This window comes from Peromyscus eremicus, chromosome 22, assembly GCF_949786415.1.
Source record: "Peromyscus eremicus chromosome 22, PerEre_H2_v1, whole genome shotgun sequence".
In the NCBI taxonomy this organism is placed as follows: Eukaryota; Metazoa; Chordata; class Mammalia; order Rodentia; family Cricetidae; genus Peromyscus; species Peromyscus eremicus.
In genome coordinates, this window is record NC_081437.1 from 8190522 (window position 1) to 8211370 (window position 20849).

The 20849-nt window shown below is 45.7% G+C and overlaps 1 protein-coding gene across 3 annotated transcripts in view; it reads right to left on the reverse strand.

The window, feature by feature from the left end:
- Positions 1-20849, reverse strand: part of Prkce (protein kinase C epsilon) — a 512360-nt gene that overhangs the window by 323442 nt on the left and 168069 nt on the right. Inside the window, exon 1 of one of the 3 annotated variants that reach the window (XM_059248233.1) lies at positions 19219-19435. The exons of 1 other annotated variant lie outside the window; for it this stretch is intronic. The gene's annotated coding sequence lies outside the window, so the exon portion shown is untranslated. Of the gene's footprint in view, positions 1-5432; positions 5514-19218; positions 19436-20849 lie in introns of those variants that run through there. One more of the 3 variants, XM_059248232.1, reaches the window with a different exon arrangement.

Genomic DNA, 20849 nt, shown 5'->3' on the forward strand with positions numbered 1-20849 from the left:
GGCAGGGCTTCAGTGTCGGTGACTGGAGGGGCGGCCTAGTACAAAGGGAGGCAGAGAGTGGTCTGGCTTCACGGCCAAATTCATTTCATCACGATTCTGCCCATGGTTGCACCGCCCAGATAACGAAGCAATGTGAGCTCCCAAGCAATGTGTGCAACTTGCAGTCTGTCAGAGGGCATCAGTACCAGTACCAGGCAGCTGGAATAACTGCTTGCTCCAGATGTAGCCTTATTTATAAAATCTTTTTAGACTTCTTACCTCTCTCCAACAGACCTCCTAGCCACTTTCCTTTTCTCTTGGACTATGATCTTCCTTCAAGCTAAATCACCATTGGCTTCCCCTCTAGCCAGGGCCAGAAGCCAAGGAAGCAGTTGGGGAGATGACCACAGCCCTTGGCTTCATACCAGGCCCGAATCCCAGTTTTGTCTCTTACCCGCTGAGTGACCTCAGACAATTATTTCCTCTCCATAAGCCTTGGCTTCATCTGTGAAATGGGTTGTCATGGAAATTCCGTGAGACAGAAATGCAAAGCACTTGGCACTCAGGAAACTCTCAGTGTGTGGAGAAGAGAGAACTGAGTGGCTAGATGGCCCGAAACAAGCAGAGCCTACAAGATGGCTCAGCAGGCAGAGGACTTGCCACTAAGTCGGATGATCTGAGTGTCATCCCCGGATGGTGGGAGGAAAGAACCAACTCCCACAAGCTTTCCTCTGACCTCTCTCTATATTAGTGTCATGCCACACATGAGTGCAATACATACATATATAAGACACACACACACAATCTTCAAGTCCCTCCTTTTAAGCTCAAAATTCTTCCTACTCTAACAACCCCCCAAATAAATAGAAGACATTTTGTGTTCCCCGGTATTACTATATATGATTACAGGATATCAGATGACATCTTAGTGGTACTGTGACTATCAAAAAAGGTTAAGTCTTATTCCCATCCTAGGGGAAATCCAGGGGCAGGCAAGGCTATCCCCTAGGCATCAGAAGGTCCATGGTACCATGAGAGACAGGGAGAAGAGATGATCACAGGAGTCCTGGGCATCTACTTTGCTTCAGATGCCTTCACATGCCTCGGCTTACTTAGGCTCTTGCGAAGTCAATGACAGTCTCAGTTCCAGATAGGAAAGGTGGGTACAGTGTGCTTTCTGCAGTGGTACCCCCCCCAACACTACCTAATTATGGAAGGATTTGATTCTTCTTCAACTCCAAGGTCAGACTTGTGGCCCTGCTACCCCTAGCCCACAGAGGCTTCTCTGATACCTATCCAGGGTATTCTCCTCCCAGCCCTATCCAATGTCCTCATTATCCTTTTCCATGGCCATTGGCTTCCCAGGCCCAACCTTCCTAAGGCACATCCTCAGCACTGTACTGAGCCCAGCGGAAGGTCTATGTGAAGATGCCATTCATTCCAATGAAGGAAAATGCCCATGGAGACAGAACAAACCACCCAGAAATTCCTGAAGCAGCAGGACCTCAAAAGCAAAGACTTACATGGACTTCTGGGTGGTGCCTGCCTATTTCTAATGGCCTTCATGGGTCAATTTTATTTAGTCTCCATAATTTACCTGTACAGTAACAGGTACTGCGTTGGTCTATGAATAAGAACCAGATATGGTAGCACACACTTGCAATCTCAATTCTCCCAAAGTAGAGACAGGAAGGTTATGAGCTCAAGACAACCCTGAGAAACATAACAAAACTCTGTCTCAGAAAAGCTCAGCAGTAGAGTGTTTGCTTAGGTGCACAAGGGCCTGGGTTCAATCTCTTGCACCGCAAATAAACAAATACTTTAAAAGCTGAAGTTATAAAGAGGAGGAGTGGCCAGTGTAGCCACAGTATGCCAATGAGGGCACATCTGCTTCATGACATCAGGGCCTTCATATATCCCTTGTCTCTGGAAATGTAGCCCTATAACTATTATAGGTAACTAAAAAAGAGCTTGCCTCCCTCAGCTCCTAACTCCTAGGCCAAGGAACTTTCTAGCACCCCACACCCACCCATCAGGAACTCTCGGCCAATTAGTTTTGAATCAGAACTCCACTGGTAAGTAGCCAACAACTTCCTTACCTGTAAAGTATATGTCAGGCTTCAGTGACCCAGGTTATCTATGAGTGTGTCTAGAGGGCCAAGGGCTTCCGTGACCCAGGTATCTTTGCCTGTGTCTAGGGGGCCAAGGGCTTCAGTGACCCAGGTATCTCTGCCTTTGTCTAGGAGGCCAAGGGTTTTAGTGACCCACAGGTATCTCTGCCTTTGTCTAGGAGGCCAAGTACCTGTGTCTAGGGGCCCAAGGGTTTTAATGATCCACAGGCATCTATGACTGTGTCTAGGGAACCAAGGGCTTCAGTGACCCAGGTATCTGTGCCTGTGTCTAGGGGACCAAGGATTTCAGTGACCCAGGTATCTGTGTCTAGTGGACCAAAGGCTTCAGTGACCCAGGTATCTCTGCCTATGTCTAGGGGCCCAAGGGTTTTAATGATCCACAGGCATCTATGACTGTGTCTAGGAGACCAAGGATTTCAGTGACCCAGGTATCTGTGCCTGTGTCTAGGGGACCAAGGGCTTCAGTGACCCAGGAATCTCTGCCTGTGTCTAGGGGACCAAGGATTTTAATGATCCACAGGCATCTATGACTGTGTCTAGGAGACCAAGGATTTCAGTGACCCACAGGTATCTGTGCCTATGTCTAGGGTTTCAAGAGCCAGGCAGCCTGAAATTCAGTCAAGCTTCCTCCTAAGCACAGACCAACTTTCACCTGAGACCTCTAGATAAACTTCCCCCTGCCTGGCTCAGGCCACCTGACTTTCACTTCCTTTTCTAACCATCCCCAGGCACCAAGCTTGGAGGGAAGGAGAGACGGGAGAGAGGCTCTGAGGGGCCAAGTACCACCTACTGGGATTCACATAATTCGATGCTTATTTCTCTTTCTTTCTTGCTTGGAAAAGGTTGGGGATAACGTAGGAGGTAGGAGAACCACCGGAAAAGGAAGCTGAGCCCAGTGGCTGTGGTCTGTAATCTCAGCACTTAGGTGGCTGAGGCAGAAGGCCATAACATAAATCCAGTGCCTGCCTAGGCCACCACTGGTTGAAGGCACACACTGGCACCTTTGCAGGAGGACCCTGACTCCAAATCAAAAGGAAAAACGGGGAGATGGTTCAGTCACTAACATGCTTGCTACGTCAGCGTGAGGACATGAGGTTAGATCCCAGCATCCATGTGGGAGCCATGTGGGAGCCATGTGGGAGCCATGTAGGAGCCATGTAGGGGCCATGTAGGAGCCATGTAGGAGCCATGTAGGAGCCATGTAGGAGCCATGAAGGAGCCATGTAGGAGCCATGTAGGAGCCATGTAGGAGCCATGTAGAGGCCATGTAGGAGCCACGTAGGGGCCACGTAGGGGCCATGTAGGAGCCATGTAGGGGCCATGTAGGAGCCATGTAGGAGTCATGTAGGAGCCATGTAGGGGCCATGTAGGGGCCATGTAGGAGCCATGTAGGAGTCATGTAGGAGCCATGTAGGAGCCATGTAGGGGCCATGTAGGGGCCATGTAGGAGTCATGTAGGAGTCATGTAGGAGTCATGTAGGAGCCATGTAGGAGCCATGTAGGAGCCATGTAGAAGCCATGTGCACTGTAGGCCCAGTGCTAGGGGCTGCAGAGATGGGGGCTATCTGGAGCTCATTGACTAGCCAGCCAATTGCGGGGGGGATCTCTCCAGGTTGAGCGAGGGGCCCACCTCAAAAAATTAAGGTGAAAAATGATTGAAGAAGGAAGACACATGGCAACAATCTCTCTCCCCTCCGTGTGTGTGTGTGCATGTGCACATGCATACTTGCATACATGAAAACAACAAACACACACCAAAGTAAAAAAAAGATATAACTCAAGGGTAAGATGCTTGCTTAACATTCATGAGGGCCTAGATTTAATCCCTAATACCAGAGAAAGAGAAAAAGAGAAAATAAAAGGAAGAAGTCTGTACCCTTCAGTTTGGGCCACTCTCCCACACTCAGGTACACCACAGCCTCAGGGCTTCCTGGCATGGAAGAGACCAGGCAGAGCAGGGTCATTCCAGCCGCCAGCATCTTATAGAAGGTGCAAAGCACCAAGACATGGCAGGAGAGTGAAGAGGAATCGGGGTGGGAGTGAATCTGACCCTAGTGCATTGTGGACAAATAGTATGATATGGAAAAAAATTCAAACCTAAAAATTAAAGTCACCAAAACACTGCAGTGGGCAATGGGAAGCCACTCCAACGTGCCGGTGTGGTGTCTAGCAGCTAATTCTGCAGCTCTTCATCTGGGGAGGAATCTGGTACCCATTCTATTAGCAGCACACACTGACTGGTCAAGAGGCTGTGGGATACATGGAATGAAATGGTTTTCATGGTCCCACTCTGATAATGGGCGTCCATAGCAACTGCTTCCATAAAATAATGGGCAGGGGTTGTTTTTTGGGTTTTTTTTTTTTTTTTTCTCAAATGACTCTCGCTGCGGTGTGAAGATATTATACAGGGGGTAGGAGATGGCTTAGTGGGTAAGAGCATTTGTCATGAAAGCATGAGAACCTGGGTTCAAATCCTCAGCACCTGTGTGAAAAAAACTGAGCATAGCCACGCATGCCTATAACTCTTGTATGGGAGGACAGAGGCAGGCAAAACCCTGGAGTCACAGGCCAGCTAGCTTAACCCAAACCATAAGCTTCCGGTTCAGTGGGAGACCCTGTTTCCAAATTAAAACAAAGGACGATCAAGGAGACACCTAACATCCTCCTCTGGCTTCCATAGATGTACCTGAGTGCACACACCCCACCCTGTTCCCACACACAGATATTACATAGGCTTTTGTGTACATCTCTGCTAGGCAGAGTCTTTCTAATCAGCATTTGTTTGTGCAGTGCTTGGGATTGAACTCAGGGCCTCAGGCATGCTGGACAAGTGCTCTTCAGCTGAGCTACAGCCCCAGAACTAACAGATATTTGCACATGTTGCCTCAACAAAAGCATGTCCTATTAAGTTACTTCAACATGCACCAACACTGGATCTCCACAGGTGATGGAGGTGACTTGATTTTGAAGACATCAATCCACACACCAATGTCCACAGCAGTCCCACGACCTAAGCTCCAAACTGGAAGCAACTCCATGCTCCCCAGCAGGTATGAGGACAAGCAACCCGTGCTATATCCACACAATGGAATTTTGCGTAGCAATACAAATGAATACATTAGCAATATTCATACGATGAATGCTGTGTCAAAGACCATATGGTTCCATTTATATAAGGTCCTGAAACAAGCAACACTAATTTACAGTGACAAGAACCACAAGGGTGACTACATCCTGGAGGTAGAGGTGACCAACAACTGCCTTTGGAAAGATGGAAATGTCCTCCATGTTAAATGTAGTGGTGAAGGGGTGAGTACATACATTTGAGGAAATGCATCAAGCTCGGCACTCAAAATGGCCGTCCTTAGCTGGAGGAGAGTGGATTCTCAATGAAGCTGTTCTTTATAAAGGAGAAGGAGGGGAGAAAAAAAAAGTCTTCACATAAGGATTCCTCCACAAGCTTCCTTTAAATAATAAATCATCTTTCCGCCCTCGGAGCATTTAAAATTTCATGTTTCATTTTTTAAAAATAAAAAGACTCATTCAGAGTTTTTCCACGAGCACATCTGTCACACAACATAATGTACACCTACCCGCGTGGGTGCACACATTCACACACCACCCACGCCTGCGAACACATTCACAGGCACACAGCTGAGCCACCCTCTCCTGTGGTCTGTGATCAAAATATAATAATAGCAAGAAAAAAAACACATCCAACATGTAGGTTCGAGAGTCTACCGGATTATTTAAACCTCTTTCTCTGTGTGTGGATCTCCATTTCCTCACAGATAAAATGAGATGACTTTGCCCAAATGCTCTGGGCCGATTTTTGGTCACCTGAATGACCTAAATATACACAAAAAAGGCTAAATAAATCAACAGATAAACACCATTTGATATATCACTCTACAAGTAAAAAAAAAAAAAAAAAGTAAGAAAAAGATCTAAATGTGCTGGGTGAGATCTAGGGTTCAGAAGTGGAAGCGACAAGATGCAGTGTGTTTATGTGCTAAGTTGTGTAAAACAAAGGTGTTCATGTGTGGGTGTGCATAAACACTCCAGATTTAGAGCCTTTCTTGGGGGGACTCTTGTTTTCGATGTTTTTCTTAAGTTTTTTTTTTCAATTTATTTTTAAGCCTCTTCATATCTATGAGTGTGTAAGTACAGACACACACATGTTTAAAATGCATATGGTTGCTGTGGGATGGTCTGTATGTTAAATTGCTTCGATTGGTCAATAAATAAAACACTGATTGGCCAGTGGCCAGGCAGGAAGTATAGGTGGGACTAACAGAGAGGAGAATTGGAACAGCAAGGCAGAGAGAGTCACTGCCAGCCGCCGCCATGACAAGCAGCATGTGAAGATGCCGGTAAGCCACGAGCCACGTGGCAAGGTATAGATTTATGGAAATGGATTAATTTAAGCTATAAGAACAGTTAGCAAGAAGCTTGCCATGGCCATACAGTTTGTAAGCAATATAAGTCTCTGTGTTTACTTGGTTGGGTCTGAGCGGCTGTGGGACTGGCGGGTGACAGAGATTTGTCCTGACTGTGGGCAAGGCAGGAAAACTCTAGCTACATATGGTGGTGGTTGGTCTCCTCCTTCTACCTTGTTCAAGACAGGATGTCTTGGTGTTTGCGGCTGCATACACCAGGCTAAATGGCCCACAAGCTCCCTTAGATTCTCCAGTTGCAGTCTCTGATCTCACTGTAGGAACAATGGACTTACAGAACGTACTATCTTGCCTGGCTGTATGTGGATTCTGGGGATCCGAACTCAGGGTCTCACACTTAGGAGGCAAGGGCTTTACCCACTGAGCCATCTTCCCACCTACTAGCAGGACATTTGGTCAATGGGAAGTTGAAGCCTCCTCATGAGATGTCACCAAGGGATATGGAAACCAGAATCAGGTTGTCTTCTCCATTCCTAACCCTTTTGTCTTTAAAATTTCATCCAGGATCATTTGTTATAAAGTTTTAAGTCAGCACCTTTTTAAAAAATAAAATGTCCTTTTAGCTGCATCGGCTGCTCTAACCTTTTATCCTCAGGGTGCAGCTGGCTTTTGTTACTAGACACACTTTAATAAGTGTCCCTCAAATCTGGTTGGCACCCTGCTTTTCGCATCGCTCACAGCCAGGTCATGGGAACCAACTAAAATGCAGCCCAACCTTGTGAATCTCATGTTGTCTAGACCAGAAGCCTGCATGACACATCTTAGCTCTCGGTATGCCACATATGCAGTAAACACAAGTTAACATCTGCTTCCTCTTTCCAGTGGCCTAGAGATGGTCCCCCCGAGCTAGCAGCTTCTTCTGGTAACAGAGGTGGCTGAAAACAAGAAAGGCTATGTGCACAAAAAAGCCTGTCCAAGACCAGCAAACATCCGAAGGTGCCACCAAGCTTAAGAGGGAGTACATGCGATGACGTACATGCTCATGATACAGTGTTTCCGTCTTGGAAGAAAGTGGCAATACACAGCTCTATGCCCTAATAGAACGTGGTAAATACAAACAGAACAAAGAGCAGAAAATGTCATCCCTGCCCCTGGTTACTCTGAAGTGCAAAGCTCCTTGCTATGAGCCTGCATTTTGTTTGGGAATGGTCTCTCTCCCTGGGTGCATTTATGTTGTGGAATAATCTTTTTGTACACTGTGAAGAAGTGCCACTCTGATTGGTTTAATAAAAAGCTGAACAGCCAATAGCTAGGCAGGATTTCCAGGCATGGAGGATGCTGGGAGGAAGAAGGGCAGAGACTCAAGGAGACAGGGAGGAAGCAGGAAATCAGGACGGATTGTACGCAGATGAGGTAAAGGAGCCTTGGGCAGCACATAGATGAACAGAAATGGGTTCATTTAAGTTATGAGGGCTAGCTAAAAACAAGCCTAAGCTACCAGCTGAGCTTTCATAATCAATAAGTCTCCATGTTGTTACTGGGGAGCCAATAGTCTCGACTAAAAAGTCTGACTACACATTTAGATGTATGCTTACTTTATTTTCCTGTTTCTCACATTACGGCAGTACGGCAGTATACAGACACCGACACTAGCCTGCCTGGGTTCAAATCCTAACCCTGCCTGTTAGAAGCTGTGTGGCACTTGCTTTGATCTCTTCATCCCTTGAGCTCAGGCTTTATAGCTAACAACAAAAAACAAAAAACAAACAAACAAACAAACAAAAAACAGTGAGACTTCTTGGACACCACAATGAAAGCAAAGGCCCTGAATTGTCTTCTTGGAAAACCTGGGCTCAAAGCACACGAAACTGCAGCCGAGCAGCCGAGCAGCCGATACAGTGAGCACAAACAGGATGCAGGCTACCAACAGCAGCAGGCAATTGGTGCCCCTGGGCACATTCCCGTCTGATGATATTCTGGATAGCAAGTCTGATTTGTTACTGCTTTCCCTCATAGAGTTGGAACCTATGAGTCCTCTGAGCAAAAGAACGGTTTTGTAAAGATCGTGGAAGCGTGAAATGTAAGAGTCAGAAAGACTTAGAAATGACTTTGGTTCAAAAACACAAAGTAACATAAAACAAGGGTAAGGTCTTTTTCCTTTTGTTTGCCAAACTGGCCATTTTGTTTTCTCTTGAGCTATGTATTTCTGGGTTATTTAGAACTAAAATATAACCCAAACTGACTGTGATGATGTGTTTGCTTTTCAGAAATCAAGATTCACTTGCCTGCCTGAGATGAGAAGCGTGTTTTCTGCCCCATCACTCCCGAGAGGGTTTGAGTTTTAATAATCCCGACTGAAGATTTTCTCTTGGCCACCACGATGCCTCTAAATGACTCATGCCTCAGTTCCCTGGTTTCTTACCCCAGGTGTTTTCTCTGCCTTGCAGCTGTGATAGATGAGGACGTGGTTCAGCATCCCCTTCCTCTTCAGTCCCTTTCCACAGAACATTCTATGCCCTAGAATGTTCTGTGGAAAGTTCTTAGGCAGTTGATCAAGCTCAACTTTGGTTATATGGTAGAAGCGCACTTCGCATATATGGAGTTCTTAATTTGATCCTCAGGCACAACAACAACAACAACAACAACACACACACACACCCCTCACTTGCTCCTCTCTTTTTCTCTATGATTGGAAAAAGACTATCTAAAATGCCAGTTTCTCATCACATCAACCCCAGACTATCCCTTGACCCTGTTCATTGTAACCAGAAAACATCAGTGTGTCTGGCCCTCCCCATCCTCCCTGTCCCTACACCTTGGTAATTACACCTATAATTTATACCTATACGGCTGGACCCTCAAGGCTGTTGGCGCAGACATTCTGTTCTCTAGCCACAGTTAAGTTCCATGCTTTGTTATACCGTGGTTCTAAAATCTGAAAACTAATATCATTTACATATGATGGCTTGACAAACCGCTCATCTATAGACTTACATATTTGTGTCTATATTCATATACTATCCACGTACAAGAGTGGCAACTCCTGTGCTACTCAGCGGACAACATACTTATCATCAAATGCGAACGGGGTCATCATTTTCCATTTCACTGGTTGCTTTTCTACGATCCCCAAGGTTTCCCAGGATCCTTTTCTTTGGGATCTACCCAGCGTGACTTCCCTCCCTCATCTGGCTGAATGGCTGGCTCTGTCGGCTGGAGCTCGATGATGGTGCTTCCCATCCCCTCAGGCAGCCACTGTTGCCAGGGTCCAGCCTCTCTTGTTCTGGGTTTTTGCTAGGAAAGTGTATTCTGACTGCAATGCTGATTAGCAGTGGGTATGAAGCAGGGGTCCTAAGGCTCGGCATGCCTGCCCCCACAAGCGAATGATGGTTCTAGGTTTAAAACAGCCATAATCTATCAGAACTTCCTTTTAACATCAATACGGCCAGTGGACTCTGATGTCAGCCTGACTGCCGTGGCTCACACAAGGCACCATTTGCTTTGGTTTCCAGCCTGGAAGTCTGGAGCCCTTTTGCATTCTCGCTGTTGTTAAATTTCACAATGGCATGTCTCAGGGAGGCATTTTTTTTTTTTTTTTTTTTTATCATTGTGCTGAAACTGAACTTGTGGAAGCTACTCTTCCATTTATTTTTTAGTTCTTTGTCCTGGGCTCTTTCTCATTTTCATTCTCTTTTTTTTTCTTCTTTTTTTTTGTTTGTTTGTTTTTCGAGACAGGGTTTCTCTCTGTAGTTTTGGTGCCTGTCCTGGATCTCACTCTGTAAGACTAGGCTGGTCTTGAACTCACCTGGCTCTGCCTCCCGAGTGCTGGGATTAAAGGCATGTGCCACCACTGTCCAGCTCATTCTCTTTCTAAAACACCTACTACTTGGATGTTGGGCCAGTAGAACTGATCTTTAGGTGTCTGACCATGTAAATATGCTTTTATTCCATAGTCTAGATTGCCTTGACTTTATCTTATAATCCTTTCACTGAACTTACTTCTAATAATACAAGAGTTTATGCATATGCCTTCCTGTTCCTATGTGGCTCTCTTTTCTTCTTCTAGTACACACATACGGCACATTTCAAAGAATACCATTTCCATCTGCCCTTAGGGTTAGATAGGGGAGCCCCCCTTAGAGCAGGGAGCCCTGAGAATCTCCTTTATGCTTGGGAAGTGGCCCATCTCCCCCTTGGTTAACTGGCAATTGTATAAGGCCCTAACTTGTCCTGAAAGCCCAGGTGGTCCTCTTTCATCTCCTCTCCTGTGCTCTCGGCCACAGTCTATGGAACAGCAGAGAATTGGTTTCTTCAGGAAAGAAGGTAACGTCTGCACCATTTTTCTAGCTCTTCCCCAAACATTCTACCATTTCTTTTGCACAAAGCCTTCCAATTTTTCACCCCAGGGGTCTGAAGCCTGGCTCCAGCTCCTTCTGCATTGAGATCAAAGGATGCACATCTCTACAGCTAGGTCTTTCAGTCCGTGCTTGTTTTTGCTCCTGCCCTTGGGGTAAGCATTCTGTAGCCTGGAGTCCTTTAGAACAACATAGAGGAGCAGTCTCCATGCTAGGCTGCAGAACCTTTTCTAGCCAGTGGTTTTTCAACCTTCCTAATGCTGCGACCCTTTAATGCAGTTCCTCGTGTCGTGGGGAGCCCCCCAACCACAAAATTATTTCATTGCTACTTCATAACTGTAATTTTGCACTATTATGAATTGTAATGTAAATATCTGATATGCAGGATATCTGATGCGACCCCTGTGGGGGTCGAAACCCTGATCTATACTGTTTTGAACCGAGGCTCCTCAGTACCTCTAGTCTGCTCCACTGGGTGGCATCCCGCGGTCTCCTCGCCCAGAGACTTAGGATAAGTGTGGTGGTGTGTTCTTTCTGCCCACATGGCTGTTACAGATTCCTCTACTCTTTCCCTTTTTCTGTTGTGTGCATGAAATCTTGAGTGGGCAAAGGAACAAACACACTTGCTTCCAGAAAACCTTGAATGGAAATTTCCAAAACATGTCACCTGCAATGATGTTATGCAGAGCTGCTAAGAATGAAGGAGAAAGAGACACTCGTGTAAAAGTGTGCCCACGGAGTGTAAACTGCTGCAAAATTTGTAAAGAATATTTTGGCATTACATAACAACAGCAAAACAGAACAGAACAAAACAAAAAGCTCTTGACCTTGCAATTCTGCTTTTGGGAATTTATCCCAACCACACATGTGCAAAAAGATTTAACTACAAAGATGATCATTACAGCATTTTTAAGAACTTAAAATTAAAAAGCAATGATTTAGCTAATAGCTAACTATCTAAATAAACGGTAGACTATTCAAATCATTACATACCATGCAAAAATATTTAAGATTATATTTAATAACATGGAAAACTGTTCACAATGTGGTATTAAATGTTAAAACTAGCTCATAAAGGAAGATATGTCCTGCGATCCAATCTTGTGAAGACCAGTGTGTGAGGGATGTACTTATAATCACAATTTTTAAAAGGATCTATGGAGAAGTAGGGTAAGATGTGATTTTGTGTGTGTGTGTGTGTGTGTGTGTGTGTATGTGTGTGTGTGTATGTGTATGTGTATGTGTGTGTATGTGTGTGTGTATGTGTGTATGTGTGTGTGTATGTGTGTGTGTATGTGTGTATGTGTGTGTGTATGTGTGTGTGTGTATGTGTGTGTGTGTATGTGTATGTGTGTGTGTGTATGTGTGTGTGTATGTGTGTGTGTGTATGTGTGTGTGTGTATGTGTGTGTATGTGTGTGTGTGTGTGTGTGTGTGTGTTCATGAATAGTCTGTAAACCTTTTACTTTTCTCCTAGTTTCTCCCACATTTCTTGGTTAAAATAAACGCACTATTCTTTTAAGAATAGTATAAATAAACCCCCTTTTTCACAAACAAGGAAACTAAGGTACAAAGAGGTTACGAAATCTGCTCAAGCCTGTAAGCAAACAGCTCAAAGCCAACAAGCAAAAACTCAGCATTCTTAATTTCTTTAATTTGGGGATACAAGTTAAAAGTGGGGCATGATTTTAAAATGGCACATCTCCACAAAAGTTTGAATTTCAGGTCAGTGGTAACAGCACTGCTCACTTCTAACCAGTGGGAGAGAGGCCAGCGCGCTCCTCAGCTGGACCTGGTCTAAACACACCAAGGAAAAGACTCAGAAGGTAAGCTGGTTGGGGCTAGGGATGGGGCTCAGTGGTGAAGAGCAGTGGCTGTCCTTCTAGAGGACCCACACCTGGCTCCAGAACCCACACTGTGCGACTCACACCCACCTGTAACTCCAGTTCTAGGGGAGCTAATGCCCCCTTCTGCAGGCACCAGACGTACACAACACAGACTTATACATAAATAAAAATAGGTCTTTAAGAAGTGAGCCAAACTTAAAATCCTTTGTTTGGATCACAGGCCCGTCTCTGTATGGTGAGGTTGTTCCATTTGTGTGTGTGTGTGTGTGTGTGTGTGTGTGTGTGTGTATGTGTGTGTGTATGCACATGTGCTTGCACGCATGCTGGGTAGGGCATGGAGGTGGGGGTAATGCAGCCCCTTGTTTCTGTATTTTATACCTTTCCTGTAACAAACTGTCACAGCCAGTAAACCTCACTAATCAGATGATGAACACACATCCTTGTTATGATGTGGCCATCCAGTCCCTCTCAGGAGGCAGTCAAGGCCGCCATCTTCATTTCTACAACCGTACACTGTGATACTTTTTTCCTGTTAACTGTCTTGAATGCTCAATAAAACAGGAAAAGGGCTCTAAGAAAACCAAGCACGGGTCTCAGACCTGCATCAGGTAAAGTGGAATTTATTAGGCAAGTCTAAATCAATGGCGCTTTACCCTCAGTCAGATATTTATCACTTGACTCCGTGATATGATACTAGCCAATTTCTAACACCCTTTTTCGTTTATGTGAAAACTGTGGGATGATATAAATAAGAAAGCGTGGCACAGTTTTCCATTTTCTGACGCAGAACCTATCTTTACCCATAATGACATGTTGGGATGTTCAGCTGGCTTTCTCTATAACTAAGGGAACTCATATGATTTCAGGTACAAATTATATATGAAAGCGGGACTATCTGTTTTCTGAAGATGAACAACTCTTGTTATCCAGCTGGGTCTTGTTTGATATACCGTTATAAAGACGGGGGCTTTTCAGACGAATGGGTGAACACCGCTAGACACACAACTTGTTCATCCTTCTCTGAAGCTCACACCAGCAAGCCAGCTAAAGGGGGAAACCAAGTGCAGACAACATAAATGGGTTGTGAAATTTGCATGCTCAAGCTCTGTTTGTCAGGATACTTCTCCAGGGGTCTCTCTCTGGGCTGGCTCTCGGATTTCCACAGGCCATCGGGACCAACACAGATAAGACCGCTATTCCATAGACTGTGGCCCAAGAGCACATGAGAAGAGCTATAAAAAAAAAAAAATCATACCCAGGCTTTCAGGACAAGTTAGGGTCACGGAAAATTACCAATTAACTAAGAGGGGGGGGGGGCGCTTGCCAAGCATAAAGGAGATTCTCAATCTTTCAAAGACATCCAAGGAAAATAACAATTTTAAACATGAAGTTCATCTCATTCTAGCCAATGCCCATTGCAGACGCTGAACCTTTAGGTGCCTCTCACTTCCAGTATGTTATACTTTATTTGCAAAAAGGCAAGTTCAGAGTTTGAGTCTGGAGACAGTTAATTACCCAAGGTCTCAGAGGAAAGCCTTCCTCATCACTGAAAACGTCAGCCTGTGCACATCTTGGGAGAGAGAGAGAGAGAGGAGCCCGTGCAAAAGCTCAGAGGTGAGTGAAGACTTGGCCTTTGCCCTCAGGAAGATATTTGTCTATGGGGAACAGCAGGAACTGAGGTCGGAGAGGGTGTGTGCCATGTCTTGGGCACTGGGGAGCCAGAGCTGAGTTTGTGTGGAGCAGTGGCATGCTGGGACTCCCACTTTAAAATACCTTGTCTTTATGCTGTGTGGTGAGAACGAGGGTGGACCTTGGGCAGCAAGGTGGCCATGTTGGTAGGCCTTACAATAACCCAGGCAAGAGGAAGTGGTGGTCGGGAAGGACGGGATGGGATAGATGTGATGGGAAGTCATCAGGGCATGCCTATGTGTTGAAGGATTAGTGTGGTGTGAGACTTCCAGGCTGAGCAAGACATGGAAGAGCCCTTTCCTGAACGGAGGCCTGGGGACAGGGCAGCATGGGTGTGGACGCCGAGGCCAGCATTTGCACACGGAAGGCCACAGTGTTGAGGACAGCTGACCACACAAATATGAAGGTCAGGTGAAAGGGCGACACTTAAGAGCTCAGTTTGGAACACAGGTATGCTGGTGTGCACCTGGAGCCTTAGCAGAAGCAGGAAGATCAGGAGTTCAAGGCTTGCCTTAGCTACAGACTCACGCTTCCTGAAGGCCAAAAAGCCTCAAGTGTTTTTTGTTGTTGTTTTGTTTTTTTAATTCGAATCAAAATAATTTGGCAACAAAACCTGACCCAAACTGACACAAGGTTATTTATTTTTTAATTTTTAATTTACTCTGTGTGTGTGTGTGTGTGTGTGTGTGTGTGTGTGCGCGTGTCAGAGAGAGAAAGAGAATATACATGTTCCCATATACCATGGTACATGTGTAAAGGTCACAGAACAACTTCCAGGAACTAGCTCTTTCTTTCCATCATGAGGGAACAGAACTCAAGGGATCAGGCCCAGCAAACGCCTTTCCGCACTCAGCCTTCTCACCAGCCCACAAGACTATTCCTTATCTACATCTATTCCATTGAATGTAAATAGTTGATTATTTTTGTGCAATTAAATCAATGTTCGTTTGCATGATCATGAATAGGACCTATTGGGGTTTGGGAGTAACATATACAACACATACAAAATTAATCTAAAAATTCAATAAAGTCTGGCTTCTTTACAACTCGGGCCCTATAGGTTTTGGATGAAGTATGTGCATCTGAATTTTGAGTCATGAAGCTAGAAGAACGGGGACTGGTCCTGGGGACCTCAGACACACGGAGATCAGGAAGGCAAACATCTGCCCTCCATTTACAAGGCTGACCTCTGCCGCTGTGGGTGGAGACTACTCCAACTCGCCTCCTTCCTCCTCTTCGACCACTGCCAAACATACATAGTCTGATATATTCCACTAAAGCTTTCTTGCTTTTAGCTTACTCTGCCTTTCAAAGAGATGGGTTAAAAAAAGAATCTGCACACACACACACACACACACACACACACACACACACACACTCTGCAGGTGTCAGTCTTAACACTGACCTCATGCACCACTGACCTCATGCACCACTGACCTCACTTGAGGCCCTCTGGGCAAGGTGGAGTCTGCGTGGTGATAAAGAAAAATGCCAAAACCGAACTAAGCTTTGAAGTTAGCATGCAGATATTTCCTGCCAAGGAGAGACTGTCTTAACACATTTGCACATCCCATCCCCCTCCACTCAAACCCCCAACCTTCTGCGAGAGGGAACCAGAAGGCTGCTGCAAGGGCTCCACATCCCAGGCCTGTTGTAAGAAAACACTGGTTAAAAAAAAAATAAAATAAATAAATAAATAAATAAATAAATAAATAAATAAATAAATAAAAATAAAAAAGAAAAAAAGAAAAAAAAAGAAAAAAAAGAAAAAAAAAGAAAACACTGGTTATTTTCTGATTGCCTTTTGAGTATGCTTGAAATCTTCCATAAACTATAAAGAGGAAGATGGGGAGAGAGCGGGAAAGGTACGCAGGAGAGAGGAAATTATCTGTTTAAATAACTGCCACTGGTCTGTGCTCCAAAGATGTGCCCCATGTTTTTCTAAAGGCCTCAATTGAAGAGTAGAGTCCTTTCCAACAATCCAACACGATGCTGCCTCACGGAGAGACAGAGACAGAGGGACAGAGAGACAGAGTATGGGCATCCCCATACTCTCTGAGGAGATGAGTGACCCTCTGCCCCCAAGGCCTGGCCCTGGTCCTCTCAGGCCAATGCAGAAGGGGACAAGTATTTTAATGTCCTTTCAGGATTGATGGTTGGTAAGTGCTTTGGAGAGAAGAATTGTCCTTCACCCCTTCAGGAAGACGCTTTTCCACCACAGAGACTATTCACCTCACACAGTTGGGAAGGGTGAAGGGAACCGAGGCTGCTAGCAGAACTGTCTTGATGAAGCTGAAAGTGATCTCAGATCCCTCTGACGGCCTCAAGAGCACCTCGCCGTCTCCATGTGTCCCACTAGGCTCCGCCCAGCACAACGCCAGGTATGCAGGCTCAGCAGTGAGCTAGGCGGAGGCTTGGCAGCTTCCAGGGCATCACGGGAGCCACCCATTGGGCACAGTGCCAAGGTAAATCCAATGACACAAGAAGCATGTTCTGCAAGGGCAAAGCTCACCCCACTCACTCCAGGGACTGTGACCCCGGGGGGCATGGCATTTGCTGAGTACAGTCTTTACCAGGGTAGGGACGGAGGCAACTTCCAGAGCTTCATGCCTCTTCCGCTGCCAGCTGCAGAGGTGGGCACGCCCTCAAACATGGAACCAGGAGGCCTGGGGACACCTGGGGACTAACAAAATGCTGAAGGAAAGGGCTATGCTACATTTGAAGAGCTCCATTCCAGCCAGTGAAAGCTGCTCTCCCAGGAAGACTGAAGGCGTCATTTAAGCAGCCAGGGCTGCCTGCCACTTTTTACCCCTTTCCCTAGATTTATGACTATCAGGTGATTTGTTTTTTTCAGAGGGTAACATACACCCTGGTACTCAATTGATTAAATGCAAGAAAGTCTACTACTCTACTTCCTAGATGACCTAGTTATTCTCTGACTGTGTGTGTGTGTGACCTATACATGTATCATGTGTGCATGTGTACATATTTGTGGGTCTATACATATGTGTATGAAGGCTAGAGATTGGTGTTGGGTATCTTTATCACTTCCCACCATCTATATCTATATCTATATCTATATCTATATCTATATCTATATCTATATCTATATCTATATCTATATCTATATCTATATCTATTGTAGCTAGAGTTTTCCTGCCTGGCCCACAGTCAGGACAAATCTCTCTCACCTGCCAGTCCCACAGCCGCTCAGACCCAACCAAGTAAACACAGAGACTTATATTGCTTACAAACTGTATGGCTGTGCCAGGCTTCTTGCTAACTGTTCTTATATCTTAAACTAATCCATTTCTATAAATCTATACCTTGCCACGTGGCTCATGACTTACCAGCATCTTCACATGCTGCTTGTCATGGTGGCGGCTGGCAGTGTCTCTGACTCAGCCTTCTACTTCCCAGAATTCTTCTCCTCCTTGTCCCGCCTTTACTTCCTCCTGCCTGACTACTGGCCAATCAGTGTTTTATTTACTAACCAATCAAAGCAACATATTTGCCATACAGAACATCCCACAGCAATCTATATCTATCTATCTATCTATCTATCTATCTATCTATCTATCTATCTATCTATCTATCTATCTGTGGGAGAGACAGACAGACAGACAGAATCTTTCATTGAACCCAGAGCTTGGGTCAGCTAGACAAGATCTTCCTTTTTCCACCCCAGTGTCAGGATTACAGGAGTTTACCTCTATGTTCAGCTTTTTTACATGAGTGTTGGGAACTAAATGCAGGTCCTCATGCTTAACTCATGACAAGCAGTTTACCAACTGAGCCGTCTTCCCCACACTGACTCTCTGCCCGTTCAGTTCACTAACCGATCAATGGATGGCGGCTTTCCTGGCTTGAACACATCCAACAGTCTCAAGGACTCATCTGAGAAAGTAAACTCATTGGCTCTGCCATTTGGTGTGAAATATTTTCCAGCCCATCCCAGTTTGCTTTTATTTAGAAAGAGTAGAGGATCGGAGTGACTGATGATAAACACCATGGGTCCAGGTGTGTTGCTTGAGGCCACGAGAAGGATGTGTTTGCCAAGGGCAACCTTCTCAAACCATAAGAATCACGGCCCTGAGAATCTACCCAAATGCTCAGAGCCATAGCTGAGGCCACTTCCTTCTTTGCCAAGTTGCTTGGGGCATAATGTCGCATATCAAAGAAAGAGTTCAGAGAGAGCCTGGGCTCCTCAGGGACAGGGTCCCATTCAACTTAATTTCCAGCTTCAAGAGCCTGCAATGAGGGATGGGGTAACAGTCACCGAGAACTGAGTAGCACAACCCAAGAAGACAATCACTTATCTGTAACTATGTTTTATTTTGGCCATTACCTATCAATCACAGGTCCTTTATGAGAGATAAGGGTAATTATTAATGTCAGTTTAAATTTTGCATAGGGGAGTTATTACGAACATAAGGAGTTAAGAGACAACCCTCTTAATGAGAGAAGATGGAGAGGCAAGCACTTCTAACTAAGGCAGAAAAAGATGAGGCCCCTGATTATGTAACACGCTCAGGGAGCGACAGAGATTCATACCTCTTGCCCCACAGCATCCCCACATGCACCCCTACCACCACCCACACTGACAAGTCATGTCGGTTAACCAGGTTGCAGATCCCACAGCACAAAGCTCGCTGCCATCCAGAGTCATCCCAGGGCAAGCAAACCCAGATCAAGAGAATAAAGCCTCCATGTTGTGTTGGAGATCCTGGCAGCTGTGTGCCACACCCCACAGCCCAACTCATCCACGGACAGCTCCGATCCTACAGAGGGCTTGGCGCTTCCAGGTCCCTGGTCCTTACCTGCTGCCGCTCTCTGCAGGCAGACAGTTGGGACGACTTCCTAATTTTCCCACAAGCCCACAGCACTTCCGAAGTCAGGTCACATTTCACTCTCTGGAAACCAGCTACTCTGAAAATGCCATGGCCTTCCCCAAACTCTGAGATCCTATTTCTCCCCTCTGGAGATGACAGGCACACTTAGTGTCCTCAGATCTATGGGTCTTTGTTTACGCACAGATTTGATCTATACAACCACTGATAATAGAATTCTGAAGACATATACATGGAACTCAGGAAGAACACCGGACAAAGGCCAGAGCGTTCTATAGCCTAACCTCCCACTTCATTTAGAGCCATCTACGGTTTCTCCCACTCTACCTCTTCTGTCCCCCCAATCACTAAGCCCTCACACCCCCTCTTCATAGGCTATCATGCCAGCTTGGACTCCATGCACCCCCAGCATCATTCCTCACAGCCTTGGTCTCACAGGTCCTAACTGGACCCTTATTCTCTCAATACAAATCCACCCAGGGTATAGAAACACACCCTACCCATCTACAGTATACCTACCATCATGAGGCTGCTTGCCCCATTCACTTCCCTCAAATGTACCACAGGTGACATTCAGTTCCTTGACACGATGTTGTAGCCCATCTCCTTTGCATTGTGCCCTGTGCTCATCAAACGTCTAGTTCTCCATCAAGCTTACCCACCCTCTCATACCAGTGTCCAACTCAGTCTTCCACTCGGGATCCAAGTGTGTGTTCCTTCCTGGGGTCCATCCTGACAATGCCTGCCTCCTCCATCATTCTCATCTAAACCATGTCACCTGAACCACATCTGGTATCAATGATCCAAAGGCAGGCTCCGTAGACAGCATTTGGTGGGGCGCGGGGTGGAGGGACTAACCAACCCTACTGCTCCCCTAGCCACTCCACAGTTCCTGAGGCCTACAAAGGATGAAGCGTCCCAGCGCTGTTTAGTAAACATTTATCACTTACTTCCATACCAGGATGCTATATACTCTTATGGCTCCCTTTAGCATCTGGGACTTGGGGGATCATCACTGCAACTTCTAAGTGTTCCATGCTAAGGAATAGAATGTTGGATTAGATGTAAATAACATTTAAAGTGGTGTACCTCCTTTCCACAATCAACAGTTTCTAAACACTACAAAATGATGTTTTGCCTGCACCCTATGAGATTATCACAGAGGCAGGGGGAGGGGAGGTGCTGCAGGGTGAGTTACCCAGACTCTCCTTAGATGCCTCTTCCACCTCCCCCACCCCAAGCATGATCCACTCACCTCTTCACATTTAAATGTGCTGGCTCCATAATGGCTTTGATGTATGCACTTGTTTGTGCTATTTGTATGCACACGTATGCACGCAGGAGCATGTGAACCTATGTACGTAGGTCAAAGATTGACACTGGGTGTCTTTATCTCTTACTCTCCATATTATATTTTGAGACAGGGTCTCTCATTGAACCTGGTGCTCATTGATTGACTAGACTGTGTGGCAGCCAGCTTTGGGGACCTGCCAGTATCCTCCCTTTGCTAGGGTTGGAGACATACATGTGGACCCTGGGAAGAAAACACAGCAGGCACTGACCAGGCCATCTCCCCAGTTCATTGGCTCTGTGACCTCTGA